We start from the raw sequence: 15,050 nt of genomic DNA, 5'->3' as shown, positions 1-15,050 counted from the left end.
GCGATTTGTTTAAACAAAATTGTAGCACTGTACGTGTACCCCAGCGTTTGAAATCTACCGTTCCAGTTCTGTGTGTGTCGAGTGACGGTGTGTTGGCAACTGCCAGCCCGTTTGATTCCGGAACCGATCGAGATGCCATTGATCGGCACGGAGAAAGAGCGTAAATATTATAAAATGATGGTTGGAAAATTAAGAAAAATGAACGGGGAAATGAGCAGCAATGTTGAGTGTCAAACGGATGAGCTTTCACTCTCGAAAGCTCTTTTCCATGCTTTCGAAAGATGCATGCAAGAGGGCATGCAGGTTGAATGCAAGTAAAGTATGCAATCCGCAGAGCAGGGTGGTAGATACGCGTGAGATTGATTTGAATTCCACCCTTAGCTAAATATTTTCTTGCTTGTATAGCAACTGTTTCAGGATTTTTGAGGATTTTTTGCACTTTTTTACTTTTTATTTTAAAAACGAAACAAAACTGCTGACTAGTAATCATTTTACGTGGTAAAATATATCATTGGAAGCTGTAATTTTCCACGGCCATGAAGTTCACGAAATTGTGGATTTTCTATACTTTTTTATTCGTCAATGTTGAACCTAAGATATGGATTGTAAAAAAACAAAATGTTTCTACAATACTAGTGAACGCAACAACAAAAAAATCCCAAATGTATTTGTACAATACTTTAAGCTAAGCTTTTATAAATCAATCTTTAAAGCAATGAGCTCAAACTAACGATAAAATATAATATAATATAATGTAAATATAATAATTTACTTTGCAGTCGCCGAAACAACACCTCACGATCGTCAATTACATGCAGCGAATAGATGATGCTGTATCACGGTGACCTTGAAACATGATGATCCTGATCAGCACAGATATTAATGCTCTAAAATATTGTCTGAACACACGATGACGAACTGGGTGTTTTTTTTTTCTTCAGTATATAAAATCGTGATCATCGTACTATTTGTTTTATTTTTATCACGATCATCAGCTTACCGTCTCACCCCGAACGATCGTACTCATCTCTCTTCGATATTTCTTGGTGAGTAACTCACTCACCGCATCGGTTGCTCACTAGCTCACGGCGAGAAAGCTATCCCTTTCGCACCATTAAGCTGAGCAGACACGAAAGCCACACGCTCAAAAAGAATGATCAAAAGTTTTATTTTTATATAAAAAAAAAAATTTTATTTTAAATTATACAGAAAACAAATCGTTTGAGCATTTGTTATCGTTACAAAAATTATTAATTTTTTTATTGATTTTTTAAACAGTTTGAAATTAAATTATCTACTATAAAATACATATAAATATTGCCGATGTTATCCCAATTGTTATTTTATTTATTAACTGTTAAGATTATTATTAAACTGTTATTTATTAACTGTTATTAATTTATTAATGTTTAAGAAAACATTAACTCTAACAATCATAGTTTAACAAGCATTCATCTAATGCACCCCAACGGCACTCGGCGTTTAAGATAACGGACGCTACGCAAAGCAAAAGCATTCAACACAGCAAGAAACAGCAAGGCTGCTGATAGCAGCTACCAATGGGAAAAAGTCACCCCCACTGTTGGACAACACAACCGACACTCTCTCACTCACAGTGATCTCCTGTGCCGGTGGGGCACTCATACACCACTCACACCACTCATACACCGGATTCAGTTTCGTTTTCGCTAGGTGGTTTCGACGGCGGTGTCTGTTGGTTAAGTTCCTTCGAGCAAGTCGGTGTTATTCTCGGGGCAATAGGCAAGTTGTTCTGTGAGAGTGTGCAAAGTGACTCGTGCACCCTGGTGCCTTCTATCGCAACGCAAGGTGTTCGGTGTGGGAAATTGACAGTGCAAAGGAGAAAGATTGTTGGTGTAGCCGGTGTTTTTGCGGTTAAAATGCTTTGAAGTTTAGCGTTTAAAGGCTTTAACTTCCGGTGCCCGTGACCAAAAGTGTGATTCATGCAGCAAACGTTGAAGGAGGAAAAACGGATGCTTAAGCCCGGTGGTTTTAGCTGGTGTGCTGATCTGGCGGGATCTAAATCCGGATATTGAACCGCATGGTGTAGATGAATGAAGTGAACTTATGACAGAAAATTCGCGTGCTAGTTTGAATAAATTTTCCACACATTTTATCATTTTCATAGATCGACTTTATCAGACAAAAAAGCAAGGGCTAATCCAGCTTTTTTATCTCCCAGGCATATACTTTTCCTTTTGCGATCACCGTTTTGCTCCACGAGGTCGGTTGGTACCGACTTTTCTCCTTCGCGATCCTCGCGCTTTTCCACGTTACATCACGTGGCTCGTTTCCACCATCGTGCACACACACGCACACACACGGCCGTGGTAGAATTTTCGGTAAAAATCTAAAAATAAAAATCAGCAAACATTTTTGTTCATTCCGTTCGCGCTTTACATCCAACACCTTGGGTTGGATTGGGGTTTCGAGCTGTTATTTTGCCTCGCGCGATCATTTGTATCACGTATTTGTTTGTGTGCCAGTGAATGCATGTGTGTGTGTGTGCGTGATCGTTATAGCTTCTTCCCGTTTCGGGTTGTACCCGCTCGTGAGCAAAAATCCGCATTTTCCCTGACCTCGCACTATCACTTCACGCTCGTCTCCGCTCCTCACCCCCCAACCGGCACCACCCTTCGGTCCTTCCGGTTCCGTTCGGGCGCAAAAGCTTCAAGTGAGGTTTGCGTGGGACCGATGTGAGGTGGAGAGTTGGGTTGTTGTTTTTTTTCTGCTACACTCATTTCACTGACCTGCTCTCAAAAAACCCGTCGTCTGCCAGAAAAAGAAACGTTTGGTGACGTTTGGGAGTGTTCTCGAAGAGTGTTTCGGCACTGCAGAGCAGTAATCAACTTTGAATATTACTTAAAAATAGTGAACAAATCCTACTGAAACGGTTAAATTATAAGGTGAAAAGCTTAAGTGATTTAAGTGCAGTGACGCAGTGCTCTAATCCTTAACAACAATCCTTTGCCTTATTTTGACAGGATTAAAAAAGTTGAACCAAGTCCAACGTGTTTAACCGGGCAGGCATTTCTACATCCACGTTCTGCAATAAACAAGTGAAAATTTAAATCACATACCTAGTGTGCCAGTGCATTAGTGTCTGTGTTTCTGTTTGTGTGTGTTTGCGTAAGCCGAAGGATAGCTTAATTGTGTTGCATCTCATTCAGCAGCGCTAGTGAATCGACAAAAGGCGGTCACGTTTGGGTGGTGGAGAAAACTCCTTTCTCTTGTACACCTGGCAAGCAGCAATCCTTTTCCTAGCGAAAAACAAAGTCCAGGACGCTCTTCCGTGCGAATCGGTCTTCAATCTTTCCTTTGCAAAGGTGAGTCCATTTAAAAACGAGTTCACACCGGGAAGGTGTGAAATGAACGCGAATCAGGCAGGACAACAATCTTTACTCATCAAGCTGAGGGGGGATGGGTGGAAATGCTGGGTCGAGGGTGATGCTGAGTAAGAAGACGAAGAAAAGTAGCGAGGGATAAAAAAGGAAAAATTGTTCGAGGGCGACCAAACACATTCTACGATGAAGTACTAAAAATACGACCCGATCGTCCCAGCATGCTCTCCACCGTAAACGGGGTGGGTCGTTTTTTTTTTAAGCTTTGCATGCAAAATCCGCTTTATCTGTCTCTTTAAACGAGAGAGAGAGAGAGAGAGAGAGAGAGAGCAAGAAAGAGAAGTAAAAAAAGGCGACCAGATGCGAAAACACCAGCGAAGGATGGCTACAGAGCCAAGAAGATACGGGGAGGATCAGCATCATTTTTCCTGCTGCTGCTGCTTTTCTTGCTCATCTTCACCGTGGCTTGAGCCAATACACACAAACAGAGAAACAACAATCGGTTCTTCGCACCTTAGAATGCGAGGATCACGCGGTTGTTTTTTTGTGTGTGCTAATTTATTTATTTCTTTTCGTTATCACATTACAATTTCCACCTTGAAGCCTTATTGCGCATCACGGTTGAACTTTGTTATGGAGTTGAATAAACTTTTGAAGCATTCAGAGCTCTTTTCCCATCCAAGTTGCATCCTTCAACCCCCCTTTTACTGATCCGCTTAGAGAGTTCGCCGATTGTCAGCTTCTTTTTTTGGGGTGAGTCTGGCGAGTGAAGCAAAAATGCCTGCAAAATAAAACTCCAGAGTGTGCGGGGAACCGCATCCGCAAAATTTATGGTACGATAGCATGCGGGCGCCAATAGCTGTGTGTGTGTGTGTGTGTGTGTGTGTGTGTGACACCTATGCAGAAAGCTTTACCGGTACGGGGTCGGGAAGCGCTCAACGGGGACTTGATTTAAATTGCCTCCAAAAACTGAATCCTCTGCTGCGGGTGTCTGCCGATTTCGTTGACCCCTTACGACTACGGCAAGAGCACGTGAAGATGAAGCACAAAATGAAAATGGAACCAGCGGAGAGCATGATGCAGGCAAAGAAACCACAGCCCAGAACAACCTTAATCCCTCGAAACGCATTTGCGCACGCGCGGTCAGCATATACGCACAGAATTCGCGAAGGACTTGGTTGCGCTGCTGCTACGCCGTTACGCCGATGGCTGAGGCTAGCAAAAAAAAAAGGTGCACACCGCACCAACACACACACACACACACACACACACACACGGGTGGGGAGGAAACCAGTTTAATGAGTTGTCTTCTCTCCCAACAAACGGTCGATCGGTCCAGAACGGTTGGGGTGCGTTAAAATTAAATGTTGTCTCAAAACGCGACGCCACACGGGCACAGGTGGGACTGCATGGTGAGACGAGCGGAAGGGAAGGGAAGGAAAGGAGGTTTGGGGACACGCTTATCGAAGGTGTCGCTTGTCTAGGGTAGTGGTAGAAGATGCTTCCCTACCAAAAAGGAAGCCTAGCCGATCTTCCGCAGGTTTTCGTACGTTCGATTTGAAAAGCGAAAACAAGCAACATCCACCGAAGATGGCTCGTTGGGGTTGTTACAACCCCACCCAGGGGCAGGGAAGTGGGATAGACAAGCTGAGTGAGGTTCGGAGCGGGCGAGAAGAAAATAGAACCGTACCGCCGGTTCGGCGTACGAAAGTGAAGCGTATATTTAGCGGATTCGGTGGTTAGTGGTTGCCGTGTGAGCATAAATTCGCAACAAACACCCTTTGGCTCGCACAAATACACAGCATCGCGGTTCGTTTCTAGATTCTCGCAACACACACACTCATAAACCCACTTTCGTTTGAGCTGATTCCTTTTAGGCGCTTGTTTTTTTCTCTCTTGGTCTGTTCTTCGTTTCACCACTCTTGGTTTAGTCACTACCACACGAAATGCATTGCGCATGTGTTTTTTTGATGTGGGATGTAGCGAGTGGGGGGGGAGGGAGGGGTGTTAAAGGGGGTTGAAAGGAGGCAGGGACGCAGCTGTTCAAACACCCACGCATAGCAGGTCCGTTCAATCGTTCATTATCCGCGGTACCGACATACGCCGTACTAATGATGCTGGATGAGGAAAGAGCGAATGCGATTGAATGAGGAGTAAGAGCCGCGAGCTTCCCAGAGCCTAACAAAACAACGAGCAGCTTTATATGGTTTGGTTAAAATGTGGTTTAGCTAGGGTTTTTGGAACTTGTTTAATGGTGTCAAGAATTACTGTAAAGCTGATGCTCATATAAGAGCGATGTCCTGAATCTTTTCTGAGAGGTCTTCAATATAAAGCACGAAAATGCGATCAATCATCAGTTATTAAGAGAATCTTATCGGAATAGCTTAGTTTAAATAAGTTAGTTTAAAACTATATAGATTATTGTGATTTTAGATATGGAAACTTTCATGCAAACACGAGAAATGGCAGAAGTCTTATGTCTCAAAGTCTCTTTAAACTATTGCTTAAACCTATCTATTGACCAAACACCACCGAATAAGTTCAAGTTGAACTTTGTTACTGGAAGATCAACGAAACCGAATCATTTAAAATTGTTACTTAATATTACAATGTTACTTAATATAACAACAGTTAACGTACTTTAGTCTGATAACAAGATTTTATTAGACAAATTTATTATTAGGACCTGATGTGCCATAGAATACTTTCTACCTTTCAGGAACAAACTGCGATCAACTGAGCATCTTAGCTCTTAGATGCTTCTTAGAGCTGGAGAGTCTTCTCAATGATAAGCCAAAGTGCAGGCCCATAAACTCGTACTAAGCAAGAAGCACGGCTATTGCTTTCTTGAAGTAGCTGGACGATAGTTCCTTAGTGCTCAAGGACGAGTACTAAGCTCAAGCTAGCTTGGCTTATACTCATTATTACAATTCTTTCGATGAAGAGACAATTATCTTTTGCTTTTGGAAATTTTTAAGATTGTTAATGACTTAAATTGAAGTTGAAGTTTTCGAAGATCCTCATGTAACAATATAACAGGAGATAGGTAGATAATAGAGATTGTCGCAAGAAAACCGAAACCACCTCAGCCTCCTAGAATCGCTCTTGATGCCGCTTCTGAGAATTTTGATGGGACTAACCCTAAGTACGATAACTCAGGAGCGATCCTTATATCTTTAGAGCTCACTAAGAATTAGCTTTTAAGGAATCAGAGTTGAATTTAAAATTTATAATAAAAGTCTCAGAGTTTGGAAGCTTCCCGAATGGAAACAAACACCCTTCAATTCTCAACTGCTTTCCTTTCATGAAGGAAGCCTTGGTCGGAAGAATACAACATTATTCCAAAAATTATTCCAAAAAAACACAACCAAAACTATGGTTCTCTGCTGAAAGATGAATGTCATCACAACTATGTCGACTTCCAACAAAACGCACACAACGCACTACTCCCAACCTGATGACTCATGCACTACTGTCGGGGTACCAAATTCTTACACACACTTACGACCGGGAGTAACAAACACATATGTTACAAGCACGGGCGCGCGCGCGCCGCAATTTTGCAATCTCGCGAAAAAAGATCAATCAACAAACGATCGCCAGACAGGCAAAAATACATATTTTTCAAACGCTTGCACCCCGTCCAGCACAACCCACTTCACCACTTCCACCTTTCCCTCTCGCCTCACCACAAGCGCCGTACGGAGCCGGTTTTCATCCCGTGAAGGTCGCGGGCGAGTACCATTCCGTACCATTCCGCCGACCCAACCGAACCGGTGGAATTTCAAGTTTAAACCGAATCGTTTCACACCTTTACACACCCGGCCTCGTCCCTCAAATGCGTCCGTGTGTGTGTGTGTGAGCCTCACAAGAAAACCGGCACTGGATGTTCTTTTGCATGAATGTGAACGAACGAATTTAGCATCCGCCATTCCGCATGTCCGGGGGATGGAAAATTAGCTCAACTCGACTCGCAGCATCATTACGAGCTGATTGCTTCTCGGGTGCTTTCTTTGGATGTCTGAAATGAAATTATTACTGTGCGAAGGAATGCTGAATGAAATGTTTCTTGAAGGACTCCCCTGCCAGGGGAGGGTTAGTTGACAAACAAAATTTCGGATAAAAATAGCTTTCTTATCGAGATCCCAATTCGGAAGGTCTTTTCCGAACGAAATGAGGCCTTTCCTGTCGAGAAAATTACAAATAACAAGCCTGAAGAGAATGTTTGAATTGAATAAAATCAGCATCAGCAAATGTTTTTTCGCTGTTCTCAATAAAAGCTTACGAAAACAAGCCACTCTTCTGTTTGATTTTATCTCATCGCTTAAGTCAACGCATAATTCTCTCAAGACGATCGGCGAGACGTTTGTCATCACCCAGAACCGTCCGCAACGCAAACATTCTTAAGCCACAAGCCTTGACATGGGTGTTTGTATGTGGACATCCACCTTTTCACGCTCGCTGGCACCATCCTGACCTACAAAAAAAGGCGGGGGAAAAACTTCACCACCGTCTTAAAAATTCAAACCAAACGCCCAACCACACAGTCGCATCCATCATGAGCTCCAACCTTCGTCAGAGACAGAACGCTGACTCTTTTTTTCTTCTCTCGCTGTTACGCCATCTTACCTCGTTTCCCTCAATGGCATCCTGGCACGGTTACCCTAACAAATAAACCCATAACCCTAACCTATTTCAATCTCGGTCGGAAGATGTTGTAACGCCGAAAGGTAAGCATTATTTATAATTTTTCGGCTGCCCTTCCGACGCGCGGTTGCTAGTGGCCCACGCGTTATTGCGTTTAAAAATAATGTCCGCCAGCATATTTTCGGCCAGTTGGAAGAGGTCTCAACCTTTTCTGCTCAGTCTCGGTGGGCGGTGAGGAAAAGTGATTTTCCCTGGGTTGAGATGAGATGAGGTGCGCTTGCAAAAGGATAGGCGCTTGCGCCAAGTACAGTTGATCCTTTGAGAGGCCCTTTGAGGTCACGCGCCACGTCACGCGCACAGAGATGGAAAAGGACAGAAGGAATGACAGTTTTTCTTCTTCGGCAGAATCCACCTCTTTCTGTGCTTCTTTGGTGCAAAAAAAACAGCGTTTCAGTTTTGTCATCCCGCTGTCGTTTTATTTTTGCCAGTATTCCCCCCACCCAGCAGCATACTTTAGCGACAACGATCGAGTTTTTCACGGGTGCGTCAGGAAAAACGGAACGGTTCAAACTAATTTTAGCTAGCCGTGGTGTACCCATGCGGTAACTAAACTAAAGCGGCAAACGGCACCAGACGGCAGTAGACGGCCACAGTGTACGGTGGATTTAGAGTTATTCTTTCCGATCGGATCTTCCGATGTGATGAACGTCTTATTGCGAGTGCTTTCTCGTTGATGATTGATCGTTTTCATTTGCATACATCTAATAGCATACTGATGTGTGCGTTTTTTTGTCTCTTGATGGGCATCGTAAAAGCATGTTTTATTTTTAAAAATATCGTTTTCATGTTGGCAAGCTATTTATTTAAGGAAATTTAAAACCCTCCCTTATCGCAACGCTTCGGTGCGTGTCCCGGAAATGGCAAGCTTCTCCACGCACCACCCAATGACAGTTGGGCAGCTGGAAAACCCCCATAACATCACACACGCCTGGTCAGGACAGGTCCGGTAACGAACAAACGGGCGCTGTTAACTCATCCAGTTCCACGTACCAGTTACATGTTTTTGCTGCCCAAGCGACACAGAGCGACGTGACTGTCCTGGCCTTTGCTGTTCGGTCCGGCCTGGTTCGGTTCGGGCGATAAGATAAGTCATTCGTCAGCATTCTGACCGAGGCTACTATTTGCTCGGTCGATAGTGGTAGGCGCGGAATGTTTAGAGCCCTCGATAAATACTGCTTGCGCCCATTAATTGTGTTTGCGCATTGCTGGATGGTACGTACGTCTTGCCAAGTGATGACCCTTCATTGGCCTTAGTTGTGGTTTAGATGAAGCCTGCACTAAATGAGATCTTGTAAGTTCTCATTTAAGATCTCTAACTAAGAGTTTTCCTAGCTTATTATTTGATTTCTGGTCATTTAACTTTATCCGTGGATTCATCATTCATCATCTTCATTTACCCCGTAGCAAAGTAGTCAACTTTGCGTACGGGGAGTCGGTCATGGATGGGAATTGAACCCCGGTCCTGCCGTGTTAGGACCGGCACAGCCATCGCATCGACCACCGGATCACCTCCATAAACAATCCCGGCAATTTATATTTTATTACTGTTGTATCATGGAACAGCACATTGTTGGAGGCAGTGAAACACATCTGAGGAACACTGTAAAGCGCATTGCAATATAAAACTTGCCACCCTACGATCAATACCATAGACTGTCGTAAGCACATACAACGTCAGGGAAAGGCACAGTGAAACAGGTCAATACCATAATCTCTCTTATCACAAGCTATCGATAGTCTGTTTACCGCAGAAAATCGATTCCGTTGAATTTCTGACTCATAAAAACGGACAAAGCAACAGCTGTAGATAACCGAACAGGAAATTCAACCATCAACGACATACTATTAATAGAAACATTATAAATAGTAAAAGAGTCTAATAAATGTTTATGTTTTTTTTTTACTTTCAGCATTTCGTTGCATCTACATAACCCATAAGGTAAGTGCAGTGCTAACCGAACCTCACATTACGATCCACGTGATGTTTATGAATGGGAGATGGCACATGTAGCCCGGGCGATTAATACACCGCGCCTGCAATCATTTTGCAATGTTCAATTCCGTATGCTAATTAGATTTGACATCTTATTGGAAAAAAGGCCGATGGTTGTGGTGTGGTGCGCGCAACCTAACCGCACTCAACAGTCACCCATTAATCTACGGGCTTGAATGAGAGCAGTGGCGGCATGAATGGACCGGAGCCAAGCTGCCGTCGATTGAGAACGGAAATGATACATCAACATGAGCTGCTGAGGGCATTTTCTGTCCAACAGTCCAGTGCGATTTGCCAAATTTAATTAACTTTGAGCGTTGGCGTGGATGGGACGATCGCAAGTGACATTGATCTGTTGGAAAAACACAGTTTCGAAACTAGTCTGCTTTTTTATCTCGCCACCAAGCAATAGTTATGCTCAGCTTCTGTAATGTTTTCCGAGCTCTCGCACACTCTCCCGGGTTTTCTCCCGCACAGGGCATAGATTGATGTAAATAATCTGTTTTTACTCGGCCGCAGTCTAAACAGACCGGACAGTTACAGCTTCACCAACCTTTATGATCGTACGCGTGAGTCCGAGATCGGAAACTGGGTCAACTCAAGTGATTCACCATCGTTCCGCGAACCTGTTGAGTAAGCGATCAACATCGGAATCGATTGTGGATTCCATTTGGAAATGCTTTCCCAATGTCTCTCCGAAGCCCGGAGCCGCGTTACATTTGAAGAAAAAATCAATCCTTTGAGACACCCGGACCCGGAATATTCATCTTTGCGCGATACCTTACGCAAGAAATGGAGATCACTTCTGAAGATGTTTTTTTTTTTGTTCGGCTCTCTCCGCTTCTTTTGCGTCACACTGACGCAAGTTTAGCAAATAAACATTAAAAAAAGGGAAATCATATGTAAACTCATCCCGCACGTCACGGTTAATGGCATGCTGCTCCGTCCTAAAGTAATGCTGCCTTTCGAACCATCAAGAATGTCTTGCCGGAGAACGTCTTAAGTTGGATTACGTTGTTACGGCCCTGGGTGTGTGTTTGTAAGGAACGGTCGAGAAGATTGATGCATGGCTCGGTGATCTTGGTGACTAAATTGGCGCGTTTTACTTTTCCTTTCTTCGCTGCAACATGGTTCTGGGATCGCTTTCACTTTTTAGCTGGCAAAAGCCCCGATCGGGATTTGTGATCGAGAGTGCATCTGACTCTCGAGCATGCAGTCATTGTTTGTCGAGATGATGAAGAGGGAAGGCTTCTGCCCTTGAACCACGATCGCTGGCCACTGTAAAACGAGCCGGATGTCATCGGCGGTGCTTTGTTTCTCAACACCCACCACTTGCGACAGTGGGCTATAGTGACTCTTGACGATCACTGTCGTTTAAGGACCACGGTTTAACGAAAGTCATAGTGGGCTAATTATGGTGTTATTGAGGAGATCTGTTGCATGAATCGTCATCCGATACAAAGATGTCCAACCCAAACAGGAGTGCTCTAAAATAGATCCCACGAGTTGTTGATCTCGCTTTATCTGTATATCGACTTACATAACAAACAGATCACCACCGCTCTTGAGAACGGGTTGGAAAAACAACATCCCATTTCCCTCGCGTTCGTAGTTCGATAGGAAAATCGATCCCACTGCCAATTGACCGTGGCGGACGCGAGTCAACCGATCGTTCTCTATTGTGAGCAGCTGAGTGCCACCGATACCACCGTGCGCAGATGAACACGCGCAATGGAGCGTATTTCGCGCGCCAAGACAACCGTGCTCTGTCCTCTGGGTCCGCACTGTAAGGATGTTTATTTGAGTCGAACGGAAAAATGATCCCGCCGTTCGCCCGTTCTGATGCAATCGCTAGAGCGTGCTTGTGTGTCTGTGTTTACATGGAAAACATGTTTCTAGCGACCGAACCAATGTGTGTGGCTGAGTGACCAAGTGAGTGGAAGAAAATGCCGAAAAAACGGGCGGCTTAGGGAAGAAGGGATTAGCACGGCAAAAAACGGCACAAGCTCGCAATGGATGGTCTTGAAGGGTATAATTAGAACGCTGGTTTTCTGGCCATTACTCGGCGAGTGATGTTTGCGTCCGGTTTCGGCTCGGTGCGGTGTGGTCTGTTTGCGTTCCATTTTGGCAGTGGAAGGAATTTTTCAATGAGGTTGAATTACGAGTGGGTTAGTTTGGGTTGTTTGGGAGGTAAAATCCTGTGGGCAACGATTCGAACGATTGATTTCTGCTGCCGTAAAGCTGAGCGGCAGATGTTGCATGCTCGGTATTGGTGTGAGAAATATTTTATAGTTCAGTGAATCATTTTCCATCTCGCAAAACGAAGATTAAAATTAAATTGTAGTTAAAATTTAATTAGAAAGTAGCTTATCGTTAAATAATCTGCGTGGATAAAACAGGCTGATCTAACGCTTAGATTTTAGATTTAAAAATGAAAAAAAATCCGTTACTTAAGATTCTCCTTACGAAACAACTCAATTATATTTATGAAATATTAAAAAAAAAAACTTTCATTCCCTTCGTATATTAAAAATTTAAAGTATTTAATCCAATTATTATTTTACGACACGAATCTTTTACTACCCCCGGTTGGTGTGGTTTTCCATTCCACCATCAAGAGGCGGCTGAACAGACACCGTAATGCTTTTGTATGTTTTGCAACGCCATGATCATTACTCTCTTTTTATTGTTAACGATCCAGTTTTCCTTCTGTCCTTGGCCCCTTCCCGCTCCGCCCCAGTGTCGCCCAGACCAAAACAGCATTAACAGGCGAACCAACAACATTTATTTTGTGTATTCCTCGGTTCCTTACCCTTACGGGCGAGGAGGCCGAGTATTCGGTCGGCACGTAAAGCAAAGCAAAAAAGGTCACATTCCTCCGTATTGTCCCAACACCCCCAAGGATCAGCCACAGGACCGCAATCGGATAGATTCGCATTTCGGAATGAAGTGAAATTCGTTTCCCCCTTCTGAAGCTGAAGCCAAAATAAAGCCCACAAATGCCCACGATCGTGCCCTGGTCCTGTACCGCTAGTCGGGTGCATTTTAGCACGCAAACCTTACACCCAGGCTCCGGAACATCACGAACGGACGGCGATGTTCTATCTCGGCACGGCAGGCAACCGAAACGAAGCGTTAAACACAACTCGCACACGGAAAGAAACCCGGTTCGCTGACCTCAAATGCAAGTGAATGCACGCTGCAGCAAGCTGAAATCACGACTAGTCCCCCTCGAGCAATCCGGTGCACGGTCGTCGATCTTCCTTTACGAATGCGCTCTCCCATACGCCCAACGAGTCCTGCACTGCATATTGGCTAGTATCGATGGTTTTCGGAGACCGAGACACCTTTAAATTAACTTCTCGCCGTCTAGTGCTGGGTAGCCAGCAGCTGAAACGACGGCAGGCACAGCATGATGCTGTGTCACCGTGGTCCGGTAATATGTTAAACAAAGCGCTTAATACGTGCTCACGGCGAACGGGTACCGGCATTTCACCGAGACGTGCGAGACGCAGGACCCAACCGGAAAGGACGTGACGGGATCAATACGGTTGATCTGTTGATTGGGTGCGTTGGGAACTTGCGACAACAGAGGACACCACCAGGGAGGCCTTTCCTACCATTTGCTGCCATTTATGCAAATAGGCGAGGCGACGAAAGCTCATGCAAAGGGCTGGGAGGATTGAGCGGTGAAGAACGGATGGGAAAAAAAAGCAAAATCAAGGGATGCAATTAAACCGAAGGATGAATGATTTCAACCCGGATGGAACCCCAAGCCCATCTTTCTTGGGCTGGGTTTGAAAAATACAAAACTGCACGCAACTCGTGTTGTTGTTGTGGCAAAGATGCAGGGAAATTTCTCTTTTTTTTTTTCTTCAAAAAGGGCAATCGATTTGGTGGTGGTGCTCGTGATACTGTTGAGCAAGGGCAGTGAAGATTTATTTACTTTTGTTCGTTGAATGTTGGTTTCATGTTGGGTCATTTTCTCTTACAAAGTAAGCGAAATGGGGGTACAATTGTACTCAAAACTTTATATTTTAGATTTTATAATTTAAAATTTCCACTTCCAAAACAAACAAAAAATTAATGATAACTCTTTAAAAATGTATACTTTAAAATATATAAAAATGAGAAAAACAATCAGTATAATTAACAACCTGTAAAAAATCTAAAAAGAAACATAAAAATTGAAAACTCTCACGACCGCGTTTTGAGACAATCTAATACGATAAGAATTTAGTCAAAATAAGGCAATGAAAAAGCTGAAGTGAAATAAACTTCAAACGAAAAGAAAAAGGAGAAACAGAAAGGAAAAATCAAATCATGAAAGGTTCAAATGGCTTGAGTATCTCTGATAATAAATTATCATTGCAAAAAAGAATTCTAACTTAAAGAAAGAAACATGGAAAATAAACAAGAATTTATAAAAACCATGAAATCATCAATATCTTGAGAGAAATCAATAAAAAATACAAAAAGCGAGACAAAGGGAGTATAAAACGTAATAAAGTCAGTTTAAGATCAAGAAACACAAGAACAAAGAACATACCATAAGAGAAGGCTCAAACATCACAAGAAATACGACACTAGATAGTTGAAAGATCAAAATAAAGAGGAAAAAGTCACTGAATATGGGAAATAAATCGTTTGATCGTTTAAAAATAATAAATATCAAAACAATAAATAAGAAAAAGGAGGAACAAAAACGCATTAAAATAAAATTGAATAAAATGAAAAAAAAGGAAAAATTCAAAAAAAGGAATTATGGAAGTGGAATCATGAGCAATTTAAAAAAAATAAAGATAAAACTCATTGAATTTCATCTGCTTAACAATTAACTATAATATATGGAAGATTAACAACAAACTTTGACGTGCTCTGAGCCCCGTTTCAACCAACCACACAAACACACCGTTATTATACTAAATCTCTTTTAATTTGACATCTGCAACTCGGTTGATTGCTTGCAAAAACGCAATTGGACTCTCGCC

At 43.1% G+C, this 15,050-nt stretch overlaps 1 long non-coding RNA gene across 2 annotated transcripts; it reads left to right on the top strand.

Moving 5' to 3' along the window:
- Positions 1-1,805: 1,805 nt before the first annotated feature.
- LOC118516353 lies at positions 1,806-11,040 on the top strand. Of its 2 annotated transcripts, XR_004907854.1 has the most exons (4): positions 1,813-1,827; positions 2,798-2,924; positions 3,003-3,344; positions 9,977-11,040. It is a non-coding gene; the product is annotated as an uncharacterized LOC118516353 (long non-coding RNA). The 2 variants fall into 2 exon arrangements; XR_004907855.1 differs by lacking the exon at positions 2,798-2,924 and having other exon boundaries at positions 1,806-1,827.
- The last annotated feature ends 4,010 nt before the right edge of the window (positions 11,041-15,050 follow it).

Source organism: Anopheles stephensi, unplaced genomic scaffold (genome assembly GCF_013141755.1).
Source record: "Anopheles stephensi strain Indian unplaced genomic scaffold, UCI_ANSTEP_V1.0 ucontig282, whole genome shotgun sequence".
NCBI lineage: Eukaryota > Metazoa > Arthropoda > Insecta > Diptera > Culicidae > Anopheles > Anopheles stephensi.
This window is presented reverse-complemented; position numbering and strand designations above follow the sequence as displayed.